General features: G+C 34.7%; 2 long non-coding RNA genes across 2 annotated transcripts in view; one reads left to right on the top strand and one right to left on the bottom strand.

Annotated features, from left to right (window-relative positions):
- Nucleotides 1-22,917, top strand: part of LOC116172364 — a 34,434-nt gene extending 11,517 nt beyond the window's left edge. The window contains exons 2-3 of the long non-coding RNA XR_004145640.1: nucleotides 21,511-21,663; nucleotides 22,756-22,917. This is a non-coding gene — a long non-coding RNA (uncharacterized LOC116172364). The remainder of the gene's footprint in view (nucleotides 1-21,510; nucleotides 21,664-22,755) is intronic.
- On the bottom strand, nucleotides 13,077-17,028 carry LOC116172363. The gene is made up of 2 exons (XR_004145639.1): nucleotides 13,721-17,028; nucleotides 13,077-13,683 (listed from the first exon to the last, which is right to left on the bottom strand). It is a non-coding gene; the product is annotated as an uncharacterized LOC116172363 (long non-coding RNA).
- Nucleotides 22,918-24,547: the final 1,630 nt, after the last annotated feature.

Genomic DNA, 24,547 nt, shown 5'->3' on the forward strand with positions numbered 1-24,547 from the left:
CATTTGGAGAGAGACCTACGAGTATATACCGCAAATTCCGTCGTCAAGTGGTATAGTTCAGAAGCCTTTGTGATGCAGACAGATACATCATAAGCGCAAAAGTGCACGGAGAAAAATGTATGTTAAAGGTAATTAAAAATATAATAATTGATCCACCACTGCAAAAAAAAAAAAAAAAAATAATAGCTGTCAAAAAATATAATACGTATAAGGATAGCTATGAAGAATTATAAAATTTATCATATACATATTGTTGCAAGTGTATAGCTAGTTTTACTACAGGTATATTGTTTTAACTCATACAAAAAAAACTGTATGTAACGGCAACCATCTCATATGCATGCTTTTGTAATACGGGAGTAGTTGAATTAACATCTCCACTTTGTATTAATAAGTAACTTAGATTATTGCAACTAATTAATATACACACCCTGCCAAAAATCGACTGCACCAAAATTTCCCGGGAATTCTTATTAATTTTGGTGCGTAGAATCCAAAACAATCCGTGCTTTTTCGATCAGACTTCTCAATTAAAAGTTATAGACTAGAAACCAATTTCGAAAGAAAATTCAAAGGGCTGTAACTTTTGAACTAGTAGCCCAATCTTGGAACTGTTTGCAATTATGGATTCTACAGGCCACATTCTATAAGAAAAATTTTTTTCCGGGTCGATCTGAGACAATTTTTTTTCCGGGCTCAAAAAAGGCAGTGTAAAACGTTACTTTTTTTTACCAAAAATCAGGATACACACATATTGGTTTCGAATATATAAAATTATAAGTTCAAAAATTATGATATATTTGCAACAATAAGGTATAATAATCAATATAATACAGTTTTGTTGTACTTATACTGCCATATTGTATTGGCCCAACCCTCAAAATCTCTGGAACTTCACTCATGATTATAAGTGGTATAGAATTCATCTATAAACTTCACCAAAATTGCGAGCCACATACACATACCTAGGTACGCACTGAACTGACTGTCGACTGAAAAAAAAACCGCATACAATATACAATACAGAACTTTTAATAATTTAATGCAACCTTGCAACGGTTGTTCTCAAAATAAGCTTATGCTTCATTACAATTTAAAAATTATTATATGGGTTGTTAAACTAACAATCTTTCAACCGCGAATGCGTTATATACTAAACTGTATTATACACAAATAATAAACCCATTTCGTTAATAAACTATATTTTAATGTTTATTATCTATTTGCTCTTGGATATATTTAAATATCTAAGATCATATTTAATACAATATCATTATTATAGTGAGAATAATTTTGATTAGACATATTCATATTGTACAGCGTGTGTCAAGGTTTGTTTGATTTACTAATAGCTTCTCATACTGTTTACAATATAATTTCTACTCTATGATTTTAACAATCCATTGTTCTCCGTGTGCACTTTTTATTTTTTTAAAGTGAAATAGCAAATGCACCGCATTTAAACGATAGCTGCTCTATTGAAATTAAGGTTTTCTCCAAAAACACATTTTCTCTAAACAACTTCTGTTGCTTAGGAAATAATGACAACACCCCATTTCTGTCATTTTAAATCTGCATGGCTAATTACTAATTTTCTAACGGTTTAGAAAGAGCTGATTACCCAAGGACGGTAATTTTAAAAATAATAACCGTTTCATAATTAACAAATAGAGTCAAAACAAAAACGGATACGCTATGGTAAGGAACAGAATGTTAAGCTTCCATTTAAAGTGAGTCAGGTACTCGAAAAGAGAGCTCTTTAGTGGTAGAATTCTGTAGTTAACGCGATCCATTGAACGATTAAGAAGCGAGGAGTGTTTTCACCCTTGCAGACCCTCCGGCATAAAGTTGCATTGTCATGCAAACAACCCGCGTGTTTGAATTAACCGCTTTCGGCTATTTTTAATAGTTTCATATTAAACGTTAGTTTTTCACTCTGCGCCGATTCTTGTAATCCGCCTTGAATTTGAACGGCGGAAGCTTTCAAGTACATATTTGATCGACTTTAACAGACAATAGTTTTAATACATGTGCCTAAGTATGCCTTTAGGGAATTTCGATACTTCAAAAAGATTTACTACAAGGATTTGAGGGTGATTTACAAATGTGGCGTCCTGTATAAAAATTTGTTCCTTCTCCCTCTATCCGCATCATTTTGGCTTGCCTATTTTATCATAGCATTAAATTTAATGCAATATACACAAACTTTTTGTCGAGTATTGTTTTCAGCAACCCCTAAATGCCAGTTTGTTTCTGAACTTCAACGGAGTTAGAAAATCAAAGTTTTGTAGTCAAAAACTTTCCCATGTGTTACGAAGATGAGTATAAATTTATAGATTCTTTTAGAGAAAATATGAAACTCAAGTTGAAGCGAAAAACAAACTTTTATTTCATCGGTCCTTTGTTCTTATTAAAATTATCATCATCGGTCGGATACGGCTCTCGATAGAAATAAAAATTGTAAAGTTTTTTTTTTATTTTCGCTAGAACAGAGACATGTTTAAACGGAATTGAGCCAATTTACGAAGTGACAATTATTTCGAATCTTTTAAAGTCGCCTTTACTGTTGTGTGTTATAGCTACATGATGGACGCGTGTCAAACTAGGGCACACACATTTATTTCTAAGGGGCATAATTTCACTTTCGTTTTAAACTGCACGTTTCGCACTTTTGTTCTATCTCTGAAGTTTCTACGGCTAATTTGCAGCGTTTTCATTTCCGACTTACTTTCGTTTGTAAAAAATTAGACATCACAGTTATCATCTACAAGGAATACACGCAATATACGCAAGAAACCTAGAAAAATTCGAAACCAATAACACTCAGCAAAATGGTGCAAAAAGTGAAGTACGCCAAAACTGCTCAAATAGTCCATCAGATTGGAATATCTTTAAATACACTTAACCGTTTCATTTAAAATACTAAATTCTTTAGCGCCCAACTGACTTAAAATTCGCATCGAAAATTGTGTGCCCGTTTTCATGGAATCAACCGATCTGGATGATCTGTTAATTTTCTCTCCAAATGATCTCCACTTTTAATTACCGTGTTAATTTTTTACGCCCACAATGGAGATTTAAATTAAAATTGTTTCAAAACGCTCTCGTGGGTGTTGTCGCGTGTAATTGATGAGTAACCTTAGTAGCTATCAATTAGTGAAAAGTCTCTAGATGCTCTAGGGACCGAGATCTCGATGAAACAGACGGACAGACGACGGAAAACTGAGCACATGTTACCTCAACTTCGTTGTGTTACGCTAAAAACGCCGATGTCCGAATTATATATTGGCTAACTTCTTTCTTTCCACCAATACCGAACTGAATTTAGGGCTGTGGGTTAATCTCAAAATTTCAAAGCTTGAATTTTTCATGGAGCAACGGTGATCTAATGCTGACTAGCAATGGTCACTAAATAAGTATAATTAACTATAGAGAAAAGAAGGCTACTTACTTACTGCCACAAGATGGCGCCGAAGAACGTTAAGTAACAAAGGCCCATTGATATCAAACTATCTACTTGAAAACGAACACTACCAAAACTTTTCTGAGGGAATGCGCTAGAACATTGACATTTTTATACAGATGACAACTTCTATTTTACTTATATCGGGAAAATACATACTATTTTCAGTAGGGGAATTTTTGACACTCGGCTCGCATTCGGAAACACGACTTTTAATCCATTCAACATCACTGAACTAGTAGAAATCGATTGGCGAATGTTTGACACAGCTGTCGCTTTTCTTTCTCGACGGATAGACGCATGGAGAAATCCATCACGTAAGGGGATTTTTTCTTTCACAAAATTTTCCTAAAAATTTAAATCCAAACTGGTCCTTCACTTAACCAAATTCGTACGTATATAAAAAGATAAAGAACACTTTTGTTAATTTAATAATTTGAGTTCATACAACAAGAGAATATCTTCATTAATTTAAAAACATATTTGTTTAGTGAACATAGAGACGTCCAATAATCTATTTTGTTGTAGTTTTTTCAAAATTGCGGTTTTGGAGATATTGACATCAACTTCCTTATTTTAAACGGCCGCCATATTAAATCTTTCCGTCAATCGATAGATAAAAAAATTACAAAACCAGTGATACTAAATACTTAGTATGTCATTTGGGAATCAACTTTGCATTTTTGCCTCGAAGTTTACAATGTATTTCTTATGGCAATAATTCCATGGCTAGTTATGATTGAAACCAAATTCATTTGTTTATTGTCACCATCGACATGGCCATGGACAAAGTAATTAGTTGCATGACATATAATAATATAATAACAACTATAGTAACATACGCCTTCAAAAATGTCATCAGAAATGTCAGAGAATACTATTTAATAGAGCTTTCCTTTGTTAATCTTTGGGCTACTGTTTTCCACACAATCTGTGAATCTGCAGTAGTTACTTCAAAACGATTTATTAAAACCAAAAAGCAATTCAAACCCAAATTATCACCGATTACTATTCCTATTACAAATGAAGTCACTGAATTTCTTGTTTGTCACTTAAAATATCCACTCCAATCTTTTAAATCTTCAAAAAAATGTTGAAAACATTTCTTGTTCCCAAATTCTTTTACATCTCGTGACTTTACAGAAGATCCATAGACAATATCTTCCAATTTTGATTCTTTCATTGGCAAACAAGGAAACTAATATTACTATTGCATACAGAATGTTTAGAGGATTATTTATTTCAAAATTGTACAATATGTAAGGAACAATGTTTTGGTTAGGAAACAGTGCTTATTTCTTGCGTCACAAGTCGCCTTGTAAAAAATTGGTTAATTGACGAGTATTAGTAAGCGATGCTATATGTTTAGGAATGGATTTTAGTAAGTTTTTAGGTTCAAAAAATTCTTTGGATTGAGACTTTAGCCTCACAAGTGCGCCTTTCACTTTCTTTTTATCAGTTGTCAATTTCCAGCTCTGTGTAAAGACTGCACGGAATTATTAATTAAGAATTCTTTAATATTGTCAACGTTGCATTCATTTTTCAGGCACTTATGTCTATATGAAGCTCTTTAAAAGGAAATCGACAACTTGATATAAAGCTACAAAACTCATTGTAAACAGTAGAATATTGCTGCAAGAAACATTTTCCGAACGATTCAAAAACATCAAGATGAGGATCAATTAAAAAAGTTTCAACGTTCTCTTGAATTTGAAAAACTTATTTTCTGGTAAAGTTATTATTGTTATGAAAACCAAGAATACACGTGATAACACTGTTTAAAAGCCTTTCGTTGCTTTCGATTGATTCTCTATAGCTGCAGATTATCTTGAGGGGTCGGGCATTCGTTTTATTTATTTCCGCTATGCCATTCATCAATTTACCATTGACCTATTCTATATAATTATTTACTATCTTGAATCTTCAAATGTCTCCATCTCGTTATTATCTTCGAAGATTTGATCAGCATTAGCAAGACTATCCTGGAGGAGGGATAGGCACTAGTGTGTATTTCATTTAAGTGTGTTCTATTGAAGTGTTTAAAAAAACTATTGAGATTTTGAAATAATTGACTACTTATTATCTGAAGTACATCTACAGTGCTATTTATGTGTATTGTCCCTATATCTACTTTTAAATGACAAAATCTCTTCTGAAGAGTGCCTAACTTTATGAAACCAAAATAACTTCTTAAAACAAACCTGGCTGTCACATTAATTGATTTGAATATTGTTGCTTTGGCTTCCGTATTTTATTTTCGTTTGCGTGCGATGTATTCAACTGAAAAAGTTGATATTGTCAATTGGTATAGTGCCGAAAACAGTTCAAGGAGCGTAAGAGCTTTATTTTCTGTTAAGCCAAAGCAACAATATTCAAATTAATTGATAAATGACAGCCAGATGTTTATTTGTTTTAAAAAGTTATTTCGCTTCAGAAGGATTTTGTCTTTTAAATGTAGACATAGGGAAAAACAATACACATAAATCCCTATATCTACTTCTTAATAAATATCAAAGCATGTGGGGAATTAGTAGTAAAATCATGAAATTTAAAATGTGGTATTAAGAGTTTCCAATTATTAAAGTTTTTACACTTAAAACACGTGATATTCATTTTGAATTCAATAATAGATACACTAAAATAAAACTAATATACATGTTTCATAAATAACAAATAAAAATGTCTTACCTGGAATGAAGAACTCTTCTCTTCTCGGAGTCCACAATCCTAGGATTAGTGGGACGCAGTCCTCCACCCTTTCGTATCCTGCGCTAATCTTTCCATTTCTACATAACCACCCTTGCCTACGTCCCTAACTATTTGGTCTATGTATGTATCTAAGCCTTTGTCGGTCTACCCCTCTCTTGTCCTCTGATCTACCTTCTTTAGCTAGCTGTACTAATCTTCCGTGTCTGATCACGTGCCCTATCATTCTATGTCGTCTTCTCTGTATAGTTTTCAACATTTCCATATTTTCCTGTACTAGCTCCAAGACTGCTCCGTTTGTTACTCTGCCCTTTCAGCTAATCCTCATAATCCTTCTATTGCACCACATTTCGAATGCAAAAAAGACACATAAGCACATGCTATGAAACTGTATGGAGATGGAAATAACAGGAAGCAGTGAGAGTGAGGGGCTGGATAAGGGGGAGGAGGTGTTTTAAAGAAAATAATGCATTTTAGTTTCATTTTGTTATAATTTAAATTGTACAAAGTTTTGTCAAGCTGGCGTCTAATAAAGCTTATTAGATTCACGGCCAGTTGCACAAAAAAATAATCCAGGATTATTGCTTAATCCGGTATTAAGACATTTGATTGGCTTTATATTGCAGTAGGCAGCCAATCAAATGTCAAAATTCTTGTTTAAACTCAGATTTGGCAAATAATGTAGGATTTTGATTATAATTCGCTTTCCTGCAACTGGCCGTGATTGTATTAAATGCAATACATAACAGATAATAAATAAGTAATAACTAAAACAATTTTAACCTATAAATAACCTATACTTTGTTTTTTAACTAGGAAGACGGATTTAAAAACCTGATTTACACTGAAAATGTCACTAGAATCTAGTAACAAAAATAATAGACTCATTTTATACAGATATGTATTGTGGGTTATTGCGTGATGTGATTTTCTTACACATAGATTTCATTATTTATGGTTTTGAGTTATTACTTGGTAGAAACTCCTTTATATTATGCATACATCATACTTTTAAAAGCGAATTATAATAAATAGGTAATACATTGATAATAGGTAACCATCCTGCATACATTTTTTGGCCTTTGAAACATTATTTTGATTTGTATTTTTAAATGCTTTATCAGTTGTAATACTACACAATCCACATTACAATTTACAACAAATGTTAAGTTATTGAACAAATTCAGAACAATGGAATTATATTATGAGACAGCACTGTTCACTGCTTTATGTATAAGAGATTTAGTCACTGTCTTCCGAGAGTTCACTAGAAGTGTCACTGTCCTTCGATCCGAGTGAAATAATTAAGGGTTCTATAAGTGGCATTAGGCCATCCAATCTACACATTTGATTTTCTTCCTTAATAACGTGTTGCACGCAATTGCGCCAATCGTCAGAGCTCACATTTGCAACAGCGTTATGACCACCGGAACGTTTCGAAGGGGTAACAATCCCAGTACTTCGATATTCTTTAATTATCCGGTATACTGTAGATCGTGCAACTCCTAATATGTGTCATACTTTAACAACCAAATATATGCCTACATCATTATTTACGTTACCTGTGGTAGATGCAATCTTCAACACAAGGGTAGCAAAATTCATATTCGAAATATCAGACAACATTTGTTTATAATAAACTGCTTCTCGAAGACTGATAAAATGACCCAAGTTTAAGCGATTACGTTTTTTCAAAGGAGACAAGCTTGCTTTACTGGTACTTGGAGTTGAATCCATCACTAATACCAGTATACTTAGGACGCGAAATATCAACTTTAGTTCTTAAAAGAACTGTTTTTTGTTTTAATTTATGCAAATGGACTCAGAACTCACAAAAACTCAAAAATAAGTACAACAGTTACGGACGAGAATCGCGATTAAATTTGACAGTTAAATCATGTCAATAGCAATTTTACCTGGGTGTAAAACGGGCGCAGCGGGAGCCAATAGAAACTAAGGATTTTTGCGGGAACTTTTAAATCCGTCTTCCTAGTTAAAAAACAGAGTATAAGTTATCAAAATATTATTGTCTTAGTTTTAAAAGATTTTAAAATCTCTCCCCTGGCGTTCCAAAAATCAATCCGTTCAACAACCTTTGATCAGCTTCAATAAAAGCTCTAAGCACACATTTTTACACTTTCATCGTGTATAAATAATAAATTGAAATAGTCTTCAATCTTCATTACTAAAATTTTGACGTGATTATTGCTATGTAGGTATTAAGTGTGATACAATATTAAATTAAATCGAATTAAGTTTTTGTAATTAGGCGAACGCCACTGAATAACAATGCCCCTCAACCTATTTTCTAACATTTGAGCATCTGATATACAAGAGAAGGAACGTAATTATGAAAAAATAAAAGCGTCAAAGCTTTCCAATCAAACGCAATGTATGATTTCCAAATGTAAAATAGAAATGTTTCACAAAAACTACCTTTTTAGAATGCAGAATGGGAAAATCAGATAAAAAGGGACCACGCTATTTAAACACAGTTATTATAACAAAGTTAGTATTTCTAAAGGTCTAAGGGTAAGTGCCGTCATTTTGAAAATATTTTCGTTTAATCGCAAAATTAGTCTTGCTGCCAATTTCAATAAAATGGCATCTAACGGACACTCGTATAACAAAATGCGTTGCATGGGGCGTATTCAGAACATTTTTCTAATAAAATTAGTGCAGCATACTCAATATTAATAAATTGTTGGTATTGATAGGAGTTTTGATTATTGTATATTTGGTACACTCATTATGTGCATTGCAGCATAAATAACTCATTTTTTAGCAGATTTGGGCGTACATTTACGTTCGCCTGGCGTATTTTAACTATGGTGTTTCATTCATCAATTCGATTCTCTGTGTCTGTGGATAGCATTTAATATTGAACTATCGGACTCATTTCAATGTGACCGTATTTACTATCTGATGCATAATATAATAACCAAATATATTGGAATACACCAACTACAAAGAGAATAGCTAGCAACAGAATAACTAGGTATTTCGGTATACGCCTACACTTCTTTATCGTGCGGCATAAGTATCCTTTTGTTATCACGTTACTTATTTAAGCTCCGGCTAGCATATCTGTTTGGAAAGTTAACGTGAAAGTTGGAAATATGTCGTATCGAAGAGGACTTTTCGTTGAATTTCAAATGTTCCTGATTCATTGGAAAACTTTTTAAATGCCAACGATGCCGGATATGTCAGTGTACAGTTTTTCGTCTGATCGTAACAAATCAGAGATTATCCGAAAAATCGTAAACTTACGAAATTAACATTTCATCGCAGTTTGAAGACGTAATCTGTCGTACTACATAAAGAAATGATTGTCTGGAGACCTTCTAAAGGTGTCAGTCGTTAGTTATAAAAGCCCCAAGTAATGAAAGAAACACCTACTCACGAAATGGACAGAATTTACTTGTTGCCGCCAATATTTATTTAAAGAAAAGATGAAAGACTCGTGGAAATGCGTTTACGGTTTACATTAAAGTTCAGGGAGACAAATAAGAGCAAGCTGAAATGCCAATGCGACACAACACTACCTTGTTGTATTGACTTTAAAATTTAAACACTGGCGACATCACTGTATAAGGAAATAGATGTCGGACAACCTTTTGCAACCTCTCAAACTAAATAAATTGCGAGTCGGCGACAATGGATCGAGCTTGAAGTACATTTCTATCGTGAATGCACACGACACATCTAAATAAATTTCTTTGAGCTGTTAGAATATAATTTACGAGGCATTAAATCAATCATCATTAACGCAAAGGGCCGCTCAGATCTTTGTGTGGTCATCCGCGTAAATTCGTTTTTAAAAGTGAGAATTCTCGGTAAAACACAAACTTGAGCTATGAAAAAATCAAAGATCGGAATTTTAATTGGTACGTCAGTAAAGAAAGTTGTCTATTATCAAGTTGGTCCCTTGCCAAAATGTGGTTTCTGGTGACAAATGCATTCAGCGTTTCTTCTAATTTGCCCTCGCAAATTTAATTAAGTTAACAGAAATATAGTGTTTTCACATTTTGATATATACGGCATGTTTGTATGCTGAATCACGAGCTAACCATAAAACCGGAGGTTTATTATAGGTCTCGGCTTGCGATTCCTTTCACATTCTCAAAAAAAAGGTGCAAAAAAGCCGCACGTAAAGAATTGTTGTAAGTGTGTTACGTGTAAGAGGAGAATAGGATATTGAAATTTCCATTAAAGAAGCCACAAGCTTCGGGGATGGGGTTGGCGCTGTGTATAGTAAAATGTCTCCGTGATATTTGCTTGTTTTGACGTATTTAAATTCCGTTTCATGGATCACTAGGTTGCTGTCATTGCCTTAACTTTTCCCGTCTTCCATGTCAACAATGTGATGTGACGCAGGGTTCAACGGGGGTTATTGTAATTTAATTTAATACTTGACGAGAGACGAAATTTGATGGGGTGTTAATAATTGGTTCACGCCAAAATAAAGAAAACAAGGAAATATTCTTAATGCTAACTGCCTAGAACTTTGGTATGTTAGAGCGTGGTTGTTAACGTTTCAAGACAAAATGTTATTTAAATATGCGCAGCCCACAATTGTCGCTGCGACAGTTTCATTGAAATCCTTTTAGGTATTGTTAAAGATACAACTAACTTTATGTCACCTCCAACGTTCATTTCAGACGCTATAGAAAATCGTCGAGCGTAAAGATTTTCTTGTGGGTAAACAAAGCACTTTATTGCTTTCTTAATGTATACCAGATATGCTGTTGCAATTAATTTATAGTATTGAGAATGTTAACTTCGATCACCAGACCATCAATTTAAAAGAGTGTTTTTTTATTTCAATGCTTGTCGACGAAATCTACGTATTTCATTTTTTATGTCAAAAAATAGGTGTTTTGTGAATGACATAGGTACACACGTTTTTATAGTTCAAATCGGTTTTCAGATGCAAAAGAATGACTTTCGTGGTTAAATAACTAATAAAATTATATGATTTTCTCCATATTTACGAAAAACTGAAAAAGGTTTGAAAAAGTATAGGTTTTTCGACCACCACTTCACCACACGTCTTTGGAAGTGGAAAACTTGATTTTACACTACCCAGTATCTCGCTACACCCCCCACCATTTTCCCCCTGTCGTTTTTTTCCTGCTACCAATATTAATGTATCGTCAGCGTATGCCAGGGACCATACTACAATTTCAGGTCTTCTGTATATTAATACCACAGATCTACACATACACAGATTGCTAACCTTATGCATTTTTTGGGAAACAAATTTAGGTATACTTAAAAGCGCCCTCTATTGCGAAGCAGTATAAACATGTACCGTTTAAAACTGTAATATGACGCTTATGTATTTATGCATTAGATGTCGCTGCAAAAAATTTTAAGCGGTAAAGTGTGCATATAATTCAGTTTAATTGTATTTTACCAGGCAAGTTGTGGGGTAGTTTTGATTTATTTGATTCTATATGTTTTTTGGGGTGCTGAATCCGAATCTGAGGTTTGCTAACAAAATTTCATGACGCAACAAACGAAAAAAAATACAAAAAAGTTGAAAAAGATATTTTTTTTAGCAGTTTTGTGCTTACAACTCGAAAACTATCAACTTTTCGAAAATAACCTCCCTATCTTATATCTTATCGGCGTGGTAAAGAGTGTAACGTTAATGATGGCAGAGATATACATAGTTTGTAAGTATGCCTTTGCGGTTAGCAATCTGTCAAGACCTTTAAAGCCGCAAATAGTTTCCGCCAACTTCAAAAAACCTTCACGATTCTTTAAGGACCTGCCCTATGTTCGTGTGTATCTGTGACCACAGGGACCCGCTGTTAATAACTCCCTTACGACGAATGAGTAGCTCCAGTGCTAAATTAAACAATTATGGCTCAACGTACCTCCTATCATATCATACCACTGTAATAATACGAATATTAAGGAATTCGAATTGTGCAAACTTTAGCGCTTTAATTTTGTTTCAGCGACATCTAACGCATAAATCCATAAGCGTCATATTACAGTTTTAAACGGTACATGTTTATACTGCTCCGCAATAGAGGGCGCTTTTAAGTATACCTAAATTTGTTTCCCAAAAAATGCATAAGGTTAGCAATCTGTGTATGTGTAGATCTGTGTTAATACTAAGCATAGGGATTTACGTGTATTGTTTTTCCCTAAGTCTACTTTTAAGATATTTTCAATTGTATGGTGCCGGTAACATTTTAAGGAGCGAAAGAGATTTATTTTTAGTGAAGACAATGCAACAATATTCAAATTAATTAATATGACAGCCAGATCTTTATTTGTTTTAAGAAGATATTTTGGTTGCATAAAATTAGGCGTCCTTCAGAAGAGATTGTCGTCATTTAAAAGTAGACATAAGGAAAAACAATACACGTAAATCCCTGTCTACTTCTTGATAAATATCACGGATGTATGATATTACTGCAGAGCCGAATGGAGGCTCCTGTATCTAAGTTGATTATCTGCTGAAAACTCCCTCTGACCGTTTCTCTTTTATCCTCCTCCTACATATTGCCTATGCTCTTCGTATAAGTTCATTAAGTTGTTCTTAATTTTTAGGACATTTCTGATTCTCACTATCCGCTCTTTTGGCGACTTTTATAAATCGATCGAGATATCTCGACAACGGAATATCGTAGAACTTTCGGGTTTTCGGAATTATATTCGTACAAAATGTCATCGCTGTCAAACCAAATTTTTCAAATTGAATGGTCGAAAGAACTTTACCGATTAGAAATTTGGCATATTTGGCACATGAAGGTCTGTTTAAGCATATACTAAATTTACTAATTTACATCGGCTCAGTAGGCATCAATTCCGATGAAGTTCCTGAAGCTCGCGCACCATGAGTCGCTTCGGTGCTCCTTCACAAAAAAAACACAAATTAAACGATATCATTACAAAATGAAATTTAATGATAGAAAGAACAAAAAACATTCAGCGGTAATTTATAATACAAAATATGTAGATGGTGACGGCGGCGATAGTCGGTGGAAATGTGGCAAGAAAAGGCGGAACGGGAATGCTTCGGGCGCCACCAGTAGGTTTTCGGAAACCCTGCTCCTGGTCAGGATTCGGAACGGCCTTGTCGGGGGCTCCAAGTAACTCGAACGTAGAACGGCGTTCCCAGGATCGGACGAGTTCAGAAGATGGCGGCTGTCACTTCGGAAAATTAAAACAAAATTACGGCGGGAATAAAAGCTAAACATAAATCAGCGAAACCGGCCGAAAAGTAATTACGGGGAAGCGAACCATATCCCCCCCCCTCCTATGAACGTAAAGTAACAAAAAACTTACCTTGAAATTAACGGAGTGGTAGCAAACCCTCCCTAAAAGCCAATTCCAAAAAATATGGTGCGGCAACTCAATTGCAAAGCAAAGTGAAACGGTACGGACGCAAAGAAATGCCATTGGCGAAAGTGCAAAAAGGCAAAAGATTTAAATCCGGTACGGTTGTAAAAATAAATTTCCGGAAAAGTTCCAAGTTCAAGCCTCTTTTTTCCCTGTTGCCGTGATATACGAGTATTGCACTTCAAACACTACTTCATCTCTTTCCACAAGTACGTTGTGTTCTCACATTCTTCTTATTTTCATTTGTCCAGCCTTTCTATAATTTATATTTGCGCATTCTTTTGTCTTGATGATGTTAAAGTGATTTCCATTCATACTTTTTATTTTAAAATTAACTCCACCGACTGGTGATCCTATTCCGTCATTGTTCTCACGATGAATCTTTTACTTCTTCCATTGCTTTTCATTTATTATATGATTCAGTACGAGGCCCCTTCTCCCCCATTCATATTAACTCCATTTGTGACTCTCCATGTTTCTGTTTAGTATTCCCTATTATCTCTTCTCTGTCAGTTTTAATACCAGTTCTCCGATTTGCTAACTTTATCTCTTCTTGTTTGTTGTTCCCATTGATATATATTATAAATATGATCGTGACAAGTCACATAAGCCGTGTCAAATCAATAAATGTTGATAAGATGACACCAGATATCATAGACATTTAGCAATGTGACAGGTGCGGCCTCAAAAGTGACAGGTGTCACATACCTATCAAATTATATTTGACAATTTTTTGTGTATCTCGCCAAGTAAAAGAAATACTTCGTACTTGACATCCAAGCAAGACGGTAGAAAATACTAATCAATTCAGGAGTGTAAGTGTAACTACTCTACAAAACCACCTCACCCCATCCTATATCTATCGTATTTTTACATCAGAAGTGGGATGTATCATGTATCCCAATAAATATTCCACGAAACTAAGTTGAATGTATATAGATTTATCGAACTTTATAGCAATCAATTGGACAAGCGAAATGTTTATTTTAAACCAGGGAAACTTGAACAAGACTTACCAAAATCAGTTTCAATGCTGCCAGGAAACACTACGATGTGGTGTTTCTCAACTCCTCACAGAAAAAAAAAATGTAAATTAAATTAAAGATCTTTCCGCTCAAAAAGGAAAATTTCATTTCCCATTACTGCCATCATTGTTGCTAACGTCGATAGTTACACAATCAAAAAGTTTTATCGAGTTTTCGGTATAAATTTCAGATAGGAACAGCACATGAAAGCAAACAAATTCGTGGAATTTTGAAACTAAAACTTCATTACAAACAGAACACATCAAAATGAAATTATGTTACGCTCGACTGAATTATATGAAATGAAATTGATTATTAATCGACTTTAAAATCTACTTGTATTTATATTTAATTAAATTTATACGCCGACGGGATTGGAATTATCTCTTACACTTTTCAATTATATACGGCGAGATCCTGCAACAATAGTCTTCGCGTTTTAATTCCAAAAACTGTGGCTGAAACGATATTGTGATAGAGGTAAATCCACAGACTCGACTCTATTAACCAATGTTTCCAATTATACTACGGAATTCGGCCTGACTTATTCCCGTCGAGATTTCCTTTGTATTTCCCAAAAGCGAGTATTTTCAACTTATCCACCGTACTCATTCAATTTTGTCATTTCCTAATTATTTAATCCAAATTGAATTTATAGCCAACGCGAGAAAACCACTAAATGAAGTATCATCGGGAATCAACGATAAAAGGTGAAAAAGAAAGGTTATTTCCGGCGAAAGCGTCCACCTAAGCTTGTATAGAAATGTAAAGCTGTCAGTCGCACGGTTGCCAATATTGCTTGAGATCGTATCCGGTGGCATTGAGGAAAGTGTTAGATTGACAGCGCACAAAATTGAAATTTTTTGTACTTACCAACTTTATCCACATGCGACAGTCAACAACAACACACTTGGATAAACTTTATTTTTACTTCAGTTTAGGGACACAATGTATATAATCAATGGTGGGCTTTGAAAACCATCTTAATTTTCGCTGCTCTTTCAATTGTGACGCCCAAGTGCTCCACGTAGCCGAAGGGGGTAGACGCATTTTCGTTTTCGTTACGTTTTCCTTGAGACGAAGATTGTGAGTCGCTATTCCCTTATACACACTCAGTCCAACAGAGGGATGTAACTGAAAAATAAGGATTTTTATGCCATATGTAACAAATAATGCACAAACACTCTTTTTAGGTTTCGTTCTATTTATACAAAGGCGCCATTTCTTTTTATCATCCCTTTGCGACTAAAAGCGACGAATATGGAGATTCTTTCGGAAAGATTTTTTTCGTGTTGATTTATTGGAAAATAAAAGGGCCATTGCATACATACATACGTACGTAGCCGTGATGCTCGGTATATGGAAGAGATATAGTAACCAAAGATGTAAATTCGAAACATTGCTTCACAAAGTGTTCCTCTATCCCAAATAATCGCACATGTATTTTTAACCTGATATTTACAGTTCCTTTTGGAATCGAAAAATGAAGCTTTATTGACAAACAACGAAAAAAAGTATTGATTGCATTGAGAATTATTAGGACAAATGATCCTTCAGTTAAGAACATTGCGAAGTAGTTGAAACTTATATCGTGTTTCCCAAGGAGAACGCACCATAGGGATCCAAGAGGCCTTTGATATGTATTTAAAGTTAAAGTTCAACGTACGTTATTGCGCTGGCCTGATGCTAGAAAGAGATTGGAGTGGTACGTGGAACGCTAATTTCAAAGGCCTGTGGATCTTTCGCGAAAAAATACATTATTTCTGTTTCCCTATGCTGCGTTCTCCTTGGGAAACACTGTATATTTTTCAAGGAACCAAGGGCTCCCTAATGATAAGGGTCAAGGGCTTCACCACCCTTTCTTACTTCTGATAGTGTTGAATTTCGTCATTGAAAGTTCTCACTATATTAGCCAATTAAATTTCGTTTTGTAATTTACCCTTCTGAAATAACACTGGGTATCACAACCACTGAAGGCATGGACCAGTAAGATTGTATTTTTTATACATTCGGTTAATTTTTGGATTTCTGCCGACGAAAAAATGTTCCTCTTAATTTTGCCTTTGCCTGGCTTTATGAAAAAGATATCTTTATTTTCTGGTGTTAAAGCGAGGAAGAGAACAAGGAGATTAACATCCTCGCCGACTATACGGATGTTTATTCATTAAACGGTTTTAACAATAAGTGCATCTGCATCATCCACCGCTCGCTTTACAACGAATCCTCCATTTTGGATAAATCTCGTTAACGCAATGAAATCAATCTCATTTCATTCTTATCGTTTGCAAAAATTTATCTCGGAGGACAATAGCCGTTATACGTTCAATTAAAATAATTTCTGTAAAATTTGTTAAATTTCCCCTTTAATGTTAGTTTTTTTCTTATAAATTTAGATATTGTTTAAGTTGGTTAATTTGTTATATTAACAACTAACAATCCCGCAAATATCGGGATTGAGATTTTGCTGCGGGATTGCATTCCCTAGTCCGCACTGTTAAAAGCGCCTTAAAAATAGGTAAACCACGTAAAATACCCTACATAAATTCTCCCTGGGTATTTGACAATTCCCTTCAACCTTCCTAGATGTAAGAAAGTACAAAACAAACCCTGGATATACATTTTTGACCCATTTTATGGGCGGGTATTGAAATGCTACCTCTTGCACTTAAGAAACCCGCTGTAGCAAGTGCCGTCCGGGGTTGCGGGGGTGGCGGCATAGCTGAAATTGAACCTTAGGGTGTCTAGAACATCCTCTGAAAGTTTCATAAAGTTATCACAAAATGCAAGGTTGAAACCTATAACACCCGCACTATTTAGTAAATCGCTTTTTCTCAGAAATACTGAATCTTAGGGGAAAAGTGTAAGGGCAATTTTTGTGGATAAACTGTTATTATCATAAAACTAACAATTTCATTATAATTATATCCTTAACGTTCATGTAAATTTTCAGCTTTTTGGGAATTTATGTGAGGGTACTCCTATTTTCCAGGCTAACTTGACCGATGTGTTCAGCTTGGTTACCCCTACATACTTCTATACGGTTTTGGGTATTTTATGATTTATTTAATTCAAAAAGAATTATAACCAAAATAAAACAGTCACCCATTCTGTGAGTCCCAAACGGATAAGTACTCTGCTCATTGCTCAATCAAGATTTAAAGAAAATCCTCTCACGTCTCTTGCTGAAAGTCGGAAAAGCTTTCCAGATCAGTGGAATCATAATTAGATTCTGAGTCTCATTTTAATTCTACCCTTACTGTTTGAAAGACTTGGTTTACTTTTTTTTCTTGTTTTTTTTTTGTGGTTCTGCCAGGATTTAATTATTATACATCCACAGAATGAAATAACCACAATAAATTCCCTTAAAATACCTCTGAAATGCTTCGAAATGCCAGAAAATACTTCGACATGCCAAAAATGTTTTGAAATTCCTAGAAATTATTCGAAAATCCTACGGTGAGGAACTCGAGGCCTATAACTCCGTTCCAAGTAATTTTGGGCATTTCTTGGTATACTCGTATTATTTTACGCTTCTGATATATTTCTAGGTCACTTTTCAAATTGATACACCCCATAAAACACATACCACTGAAGAGAAAAATTCGGTTCCACTGTAATATAATAATAAATAAATAAATAGATAAATAATAAAAATGTATGCATTGTTTTTTGCAAGATATTTAGGTATAGGTGCAGGTTTTTTTTTAAAGGTGCATTTAAATCGTCTTTCCCGATTTACTCGATCTTCTGCTACTTTCCGATATCCTACTCATGCATAACATCAGAAGTAATCTCGCCATGAATATTACGGAATACAGTTTCCTGATAAAATGTCAATTATTTTGGTTAATTAGGTAGACGCACAAGGGATGAAAATTCACGGTCCGCCCCTTATGGAAAAACATTGTAAAGGGAAAGTTATAGGTATCGGTTTTTCAGATGAGGTTGCACGAGGAAATAAATTATATTAATAAGGGATAATGCAGGACCCTTTCGATGTGGTCTGCGTAAAATCGCAGAGTGTAATTGGAAAGTGCGTATGCGGAGTCAACTGACTAATGATAGACGAATAAGGGCCAAAATGGTGTACCTTTTTTCACCACTCTATAAAATGAAACTGTGAACGCTAAAGAAGTTAGTTTCTAAGAAGCCAATTACTTCTTCTTAATGAGTTAACCTCATCATACAGCAGAAACTGCATTCGTATTTAAATAAGCGGTTTTGCTGTAACAAAGCTTCAAATTCCTTCGCGTAATCCAGTTGAAACTAACTAACATACTTAATACTATCTAACCACGCTTAATTAAATTCATCAAGCAAAGCCGAGGGAAGATATGACTCGGGGAAAAAAACGCGCAAAAAATTAGACATTTCAATTCCATTTGCACCCTCCGCCTTTATTTATTTAAAGGTTTAATTCCGGATATGTTACGCTATCTTGAATGTGTTTCTCGGTTCATCAACATTTCAAAAAGCGTATTCACATCAGACGCGTTCGCCCATTTAACCTACTCTCTCGCATTCCACCTTCCCTTTAACTTAAAATAAGTATACAGCTTGAGCGTATATCATCTTTACGGAACCCAAACAGAATAGCGCCTAGAAAAAATCCAAGTAGGAAAAACTTTTGAAATCAATTTCTACGCCGACAAGCTAGAGACGAAGATAAATTCCGGCCATCTCTATATATCGTTGGAAACTTTTCTATTTATCAGTCCAGTGAAATAATTGCAGTTTTCCATAGAAAAATCGTCGAAAAATATACTGCTCAGCCGTAATGTCACCCCTTAACGATTTGTTACGGCCGATAAACACAGTTCGGACTGTTTTTACTGTCTTAGACGTCGTTGCAGAGGGTAGACAGACAACAAGATCATTTCTCCTTATAACCGTTGCGAAAAAGGTGAATTTTCCATGCCACAAATTAGTATACGCGCGTATTGTTATGCGTATACTTTTCTGTCGACAGTTAGTTTGCGAGTTTTTCGATGATCCCTTAAAATATTAAGAAAGAAAAAACGCTTGACTGACGCGCGTCCTGAACTTCTGGTAAAGGGAAGGGTAAATGCATGACTCAGAAGTTTCAGTGCTGTTTTATTGTAAGAGTCTTAGGGAGGAATTTTAGATGTTACAAACACATTTCGGGGAGAAGAACCGCCTATCTTGCTAGAGGAAAACGCGAAATGCAACAAGAGAAGTTAAGACGAGCGTAAAATGCTCAGCGGTTGGACCAGAGACCGATCGAGTTGTAGCAATTTCCGTTTTCCAAATTGATTTGTTTTATAAACATTCCTCGGACTTATATATTAGTGTTGCACGTCCGGGAATCGTCGACGTTTATTTGGCGTCTCCCTCACTTTGTAAAAGTAGACAACTTTATATAAGAAGTTGGAGTACAAATTAGAAAAACAAAAAGCTTGAAATTTCCTAAGTTTAAAGCAATTCTAACGAAAGCTTATGTGCAGTTGAATGGTCGTGCACGTTGCTAACGTCATTTGCAATTTGTTAAACTTTTTATTTTAAATAAAGCCGCATTTCGCGAACATTACTTGCAGGTAAAGTAAAACTTTACAAGATTTATAAAATAAAAAAGAATTTTTCAGCTCCAGTCCTCCTTTATGAATACATTTGCTTCCGTCAAATGGAGGCATTTAAGACTTTAAAAAAATTATGTGATGAGAATCTATATTATTGCTTAATTGAATTTTAAATTAATAGAAATTGATAGTCTCCCCCCACAAAATTATCCAGGTTCTATCCAGGGGTGGGTAAAATTGAGCAGCAGTTCGGTTCGGTCACAGTACGGTACTGTAACTTCTGCAACACCAAGAGTTTTGAATATTCTTGAGATGTCGGAACGAAATTGAACATGAGCCTGAGCACTTATTGAAATTCAGTTTTTGAAAATCAGGTTCCGGAAGGAGCGTCATGCCATCAGCACTAGAATCCACTTTGATTTGAGGTTTACCTTCTATGAGAACCTCAACAAAATCAGGGCTGGAAAATGTCGATAATTTGGTTGATGGCATCACGCAAGTAATGGAAAGAGTTTATTTCGACAAAATTTTGAGTTTCAGATTTTTTTCTCAGTTTTCTGTTGGATGAGAGTTGATATACAACCTGCTGAAACATGACCCGTTCATTTACAAGAGTCACACCGGGGGCAGCGGTTGTTGAGTCACGGGTGCTGGTAATTAAGTCAAGATTTTGAACGCGAATCGCTAGGTGAAATTTGCTCATTAATAAATGACTTTTTTGAACAAATGATTCTATTGTCATGCCTAGTAGATCGATTTTGAGTACCTGGTTAGCAAATTTTGTTGTCGTTTTCTCCGAGAGATACAGGAAAATTTCGCGGCTGTCAATTTTAGACGCCACAAGCGCAAGTGCCTTTTTCACAATGTCGAATTTCGATTTTTCACATTTTTGTACTGGTCGATATTGTAAAACAGCATTAGTACAAAAATTATTGCACACAAGAGGAGTAAAATTTTCAATGAAACTTCGAGTTTTCCATTTGAAAGTTCAATCTAACTTTGGGTCTATTAACATGTGATTTATTTCTTCGTTTTCAAATTTTCGAAAGTGCTCACTTCATTTTGTACCACTAACCAGAACCGTTTTTGTGATTGGGTTCAACATGAATAACGTACAGGTTGATGAAAATGCTTGTGGAAGGTAACAAATGAACGAAATGTTCATCCTTCCACCTCTACTACGGGTGGACATTTTTAATAGTGGAAATATAAATTGATGTTGCATCTGCATCATAAGGCCTGTTCATCTTTTATAATTTTTTAGGAAAGTGAACACCGCCTCATAAGGTGAGAGAAAAGTTTCGAAAAAAAAGCGTCCTCCTTTAGGATAAGTTTGATATGTTCGGGCACTTGTATATTAACTATATGAAAAGTCGTCCGCTAGGAGTGCAAAATTTTTAAATTTTTGTGTTTTCAGTTTTTCAATGTTGACAGCCGAATTGCGACACGTCATAGGCTGGCGTAACGTGTCACGTCACCTTATCAGTTCCACGTTAACCTGCAGCGCGTTTATGAAGGACTCAGGCCGCTTTTTCTCACAGTTCGCATTGGCCACGCGTCGAGATACAATGTAAGTCAATTATTGTATTATGTATTAATTATTCCTAAATTCTTGCGAAAATTTTGTAATTGGCTTACAAGTTTTTTTAAAGTGTTCTTTTTCGATCGTAAAATTACGCTTTGAGCTTTTAGAAAATGCTCACTTTGCTTTGTAATTAAAGCACTATGGCCAATTGCATCGTCAAAATTAAGTATCCCTTAAAGTTAAGCATAACTTAAATACCATAGGAACGATTGTCTTAATAATCGTTGCCATAGATTTTAAGTTCGACTTAACTTTCAGCAAGGTTTAATTTTGTTGGTGCAACTGGGCATGAATGAATATACCAAGTAGACGAAGCAATGACGATCTTGCACTAACAAATTGACTAAAAAAAAGCTCACCATAGAGAGGGCACAAAATTTAATTTTTGTGCATTGAGAAAAGGCCCATAAATACCTATCCAAGCTTTCTATAACTTTAAGCTTTCACAAAAGAGCTGTACCAACCAATATTGGTATTCCAGCCAAACTTGGTGTTTTAGTTGTTTACATAAAAGTTAGGAAAATAACAAATTACTGGCGAAGAAATATTGAAGTACGAGACCGCTTTCGAGTCGAGTAAAGGGGCCGAGTACTTTAAAATCAGTCAAGTAGTGGTACTTTACTGAAGAGTTGTGTGTTAAATTTTACACGGGATCCTCCTTTAATATAAAATTTCATATAAAACTTTTGATGTCAGTGATGACAGAAGTAATTATAGACATTTCGAAAGTGACAAGTACGGCCAATAAAGTGATAGGCGACAGGAAAAGTAGTCTGGTAAAGGTTTACTGCCTCTGTCGTGGAAAACTAAAATTTCCTGACATAAAGTAGGAAGGTTTTATTACGATTTTAGGTCCATTATCATGGGATTTCAAATTTTCGGAATTGCTCACTTCATTTTGTAGACTGGCCAACCACTAATCAGAACCGTTTTTGTGATTGGGTCCAACTGGAATAACGTACACAACGTTTGATATGTTCGGGCACTTATATGTTAACTATATGGAAAGTGGTTCGCTAGGAGTGCAAAATTTTTAAATCTTTGTGTTTTAAGTGTAACTAAAAGATTTGTTTTCAGTTTTTCAACGTTTGGACTATCATGCGGACGGCCGGAATTGTGATTCGTCATACGCTGGTGTAACACCCTCGTCACCTTATCAGTTCCACGTTAACCTCAAACCTGTAGCGCGGTTATGAAGGACTCAGATCGCCTCAGTTCGCATTGACCACGCGTCGAGATACAATGTAAGTCAATTATTATTATTAATTATCTCTAAATTCTTGCGAAAGTGTTGTAACTGGTTTATAGTGTTTAAAAAGATATTTCCGATCGTAAAATTACGTTTTCCGATAGTGTTCACTTTGCCTTATAACTAAAGAACTGAGTGAATACACACCTTTCTGGGTGTAGAAATCAAAAATTTGATATAATGACCGATAGCGTTAAATATGACCGAAAGCGTTAAATATCCATTTCACCCAACACGTTTTTGGCTTAGGAGAGGATGTTTTAAGAAAAAAAAATAGTGTGGCGGTATCGAGTCTACAAATGAAATTTCATTGCCAAGTTAGTGCATAAATTTTGTACCAACAAATTGACTAAAAAAAGATCACCATAAGGAAGACACTAATATAATTTTTGTGCCTTGATGGAAAGCGCGGGCGTATCAAAGAAGCCTTCTATGACTTCAAGCTTCAAAGTTTGACAAAAAAACTGTACCATCCAATTTTGGTGTTAACAGCCAAACTTTGTGATCTATTTCATTTCATGAATTTGTTTGTGTTGAAATAGGTATGCGCAGGCATGCGTTTCCTTTTTATAGCTATTTATACAATAAGTTGCGAAATGAGTGTCTTTTAGGCACACGACGTGAAAATTGTCCAACGAGGCAAAGCCGAGTTGGACAACACGTCTAGTGACTAAAAGACATCGTTTCGTAACGAATTATTTACAAGATTTTTTGTGAAAGCGGAGAATTTGATAGTTTTATTAGTATTTTTAAACATTTTGAAAAGTAGGCAGGCAATATATTTATATATTTAAATGTCAAGTGTGACGTTAAGGTTGAACGTAGCGTGTTGCCGTCTTTCCGGCAGTTTTGCGACAAAATTACTGCAAAAATGAGTAATATTGACGAGTCTTTGGATATTGAACAAACTATCGCTATCCACGTTAGTACAAAACCGTAGATATTAGCAAATTTACAAACCTTATTGCATTCAGTTCAAAAGTTTACATAATTGTACATTTAATATTTATAATAAATAGATATTTTCATTGATTTTAATGTTTCATGTTTATTTTTAGGCACTAGTGCCTAAAACTTTCACATTTAGGCACTAGTGCCTAAAAGAGTGTAATTTCGAAATTCTAATCAACATCAAAATTTGTCAATTTCGAAACGCTTTCACAAAAAAGCATTTTCCTAACGGAAACTTGCACTACTATAGTTACATGTGCCTGCTACATACCCACTATACATTTTGTAGATATCAAATTGCGGTTTTTTAACTCTGTATTTTTACTTGGGCAATTGGCAAACATTTTTTAGAAGAGAGATTCATATCCACAGAAGAAAGTGTAGATTAGTTAAATCAAAAAACCCAGTATATTCCAAAAGCGTATTGCAATTACCTATTTAAATCTAAGGTGCAATTTTCGTAATTCTGTCAAGTTTATGAAATGTTGTGTTGTGTTATTAAATGGTCTAAAAGTGAGGAACAACGACCAGATATAGTTCACCATTTTAATTTTTTTTATATTTTCTAATATTTACTCAATTTCTTAATATTTAATGAAACTGTTTCCATTTTCGTAAATAAACAGGCTTGTAATCGGGACATACATACAAGGACAGTCAACAAAGTAC

Source organism: Photinus pyralis, unplaced genomic scaffold (genome assembly GCF_008802855.1).
Source record: "Photinus pyralis isolate 1611_PpyrPB1 unplaced genomic scaffold, Ppyr1.3 Ppyr1.4_LG5, whole genome shotgun sequence".
Lineage (NCBI taxonomy): Eukaryota > Metazoa > Arthropoda > Insecta > Coleoptera > Lampyridae > Photinus > Photinus pyralis.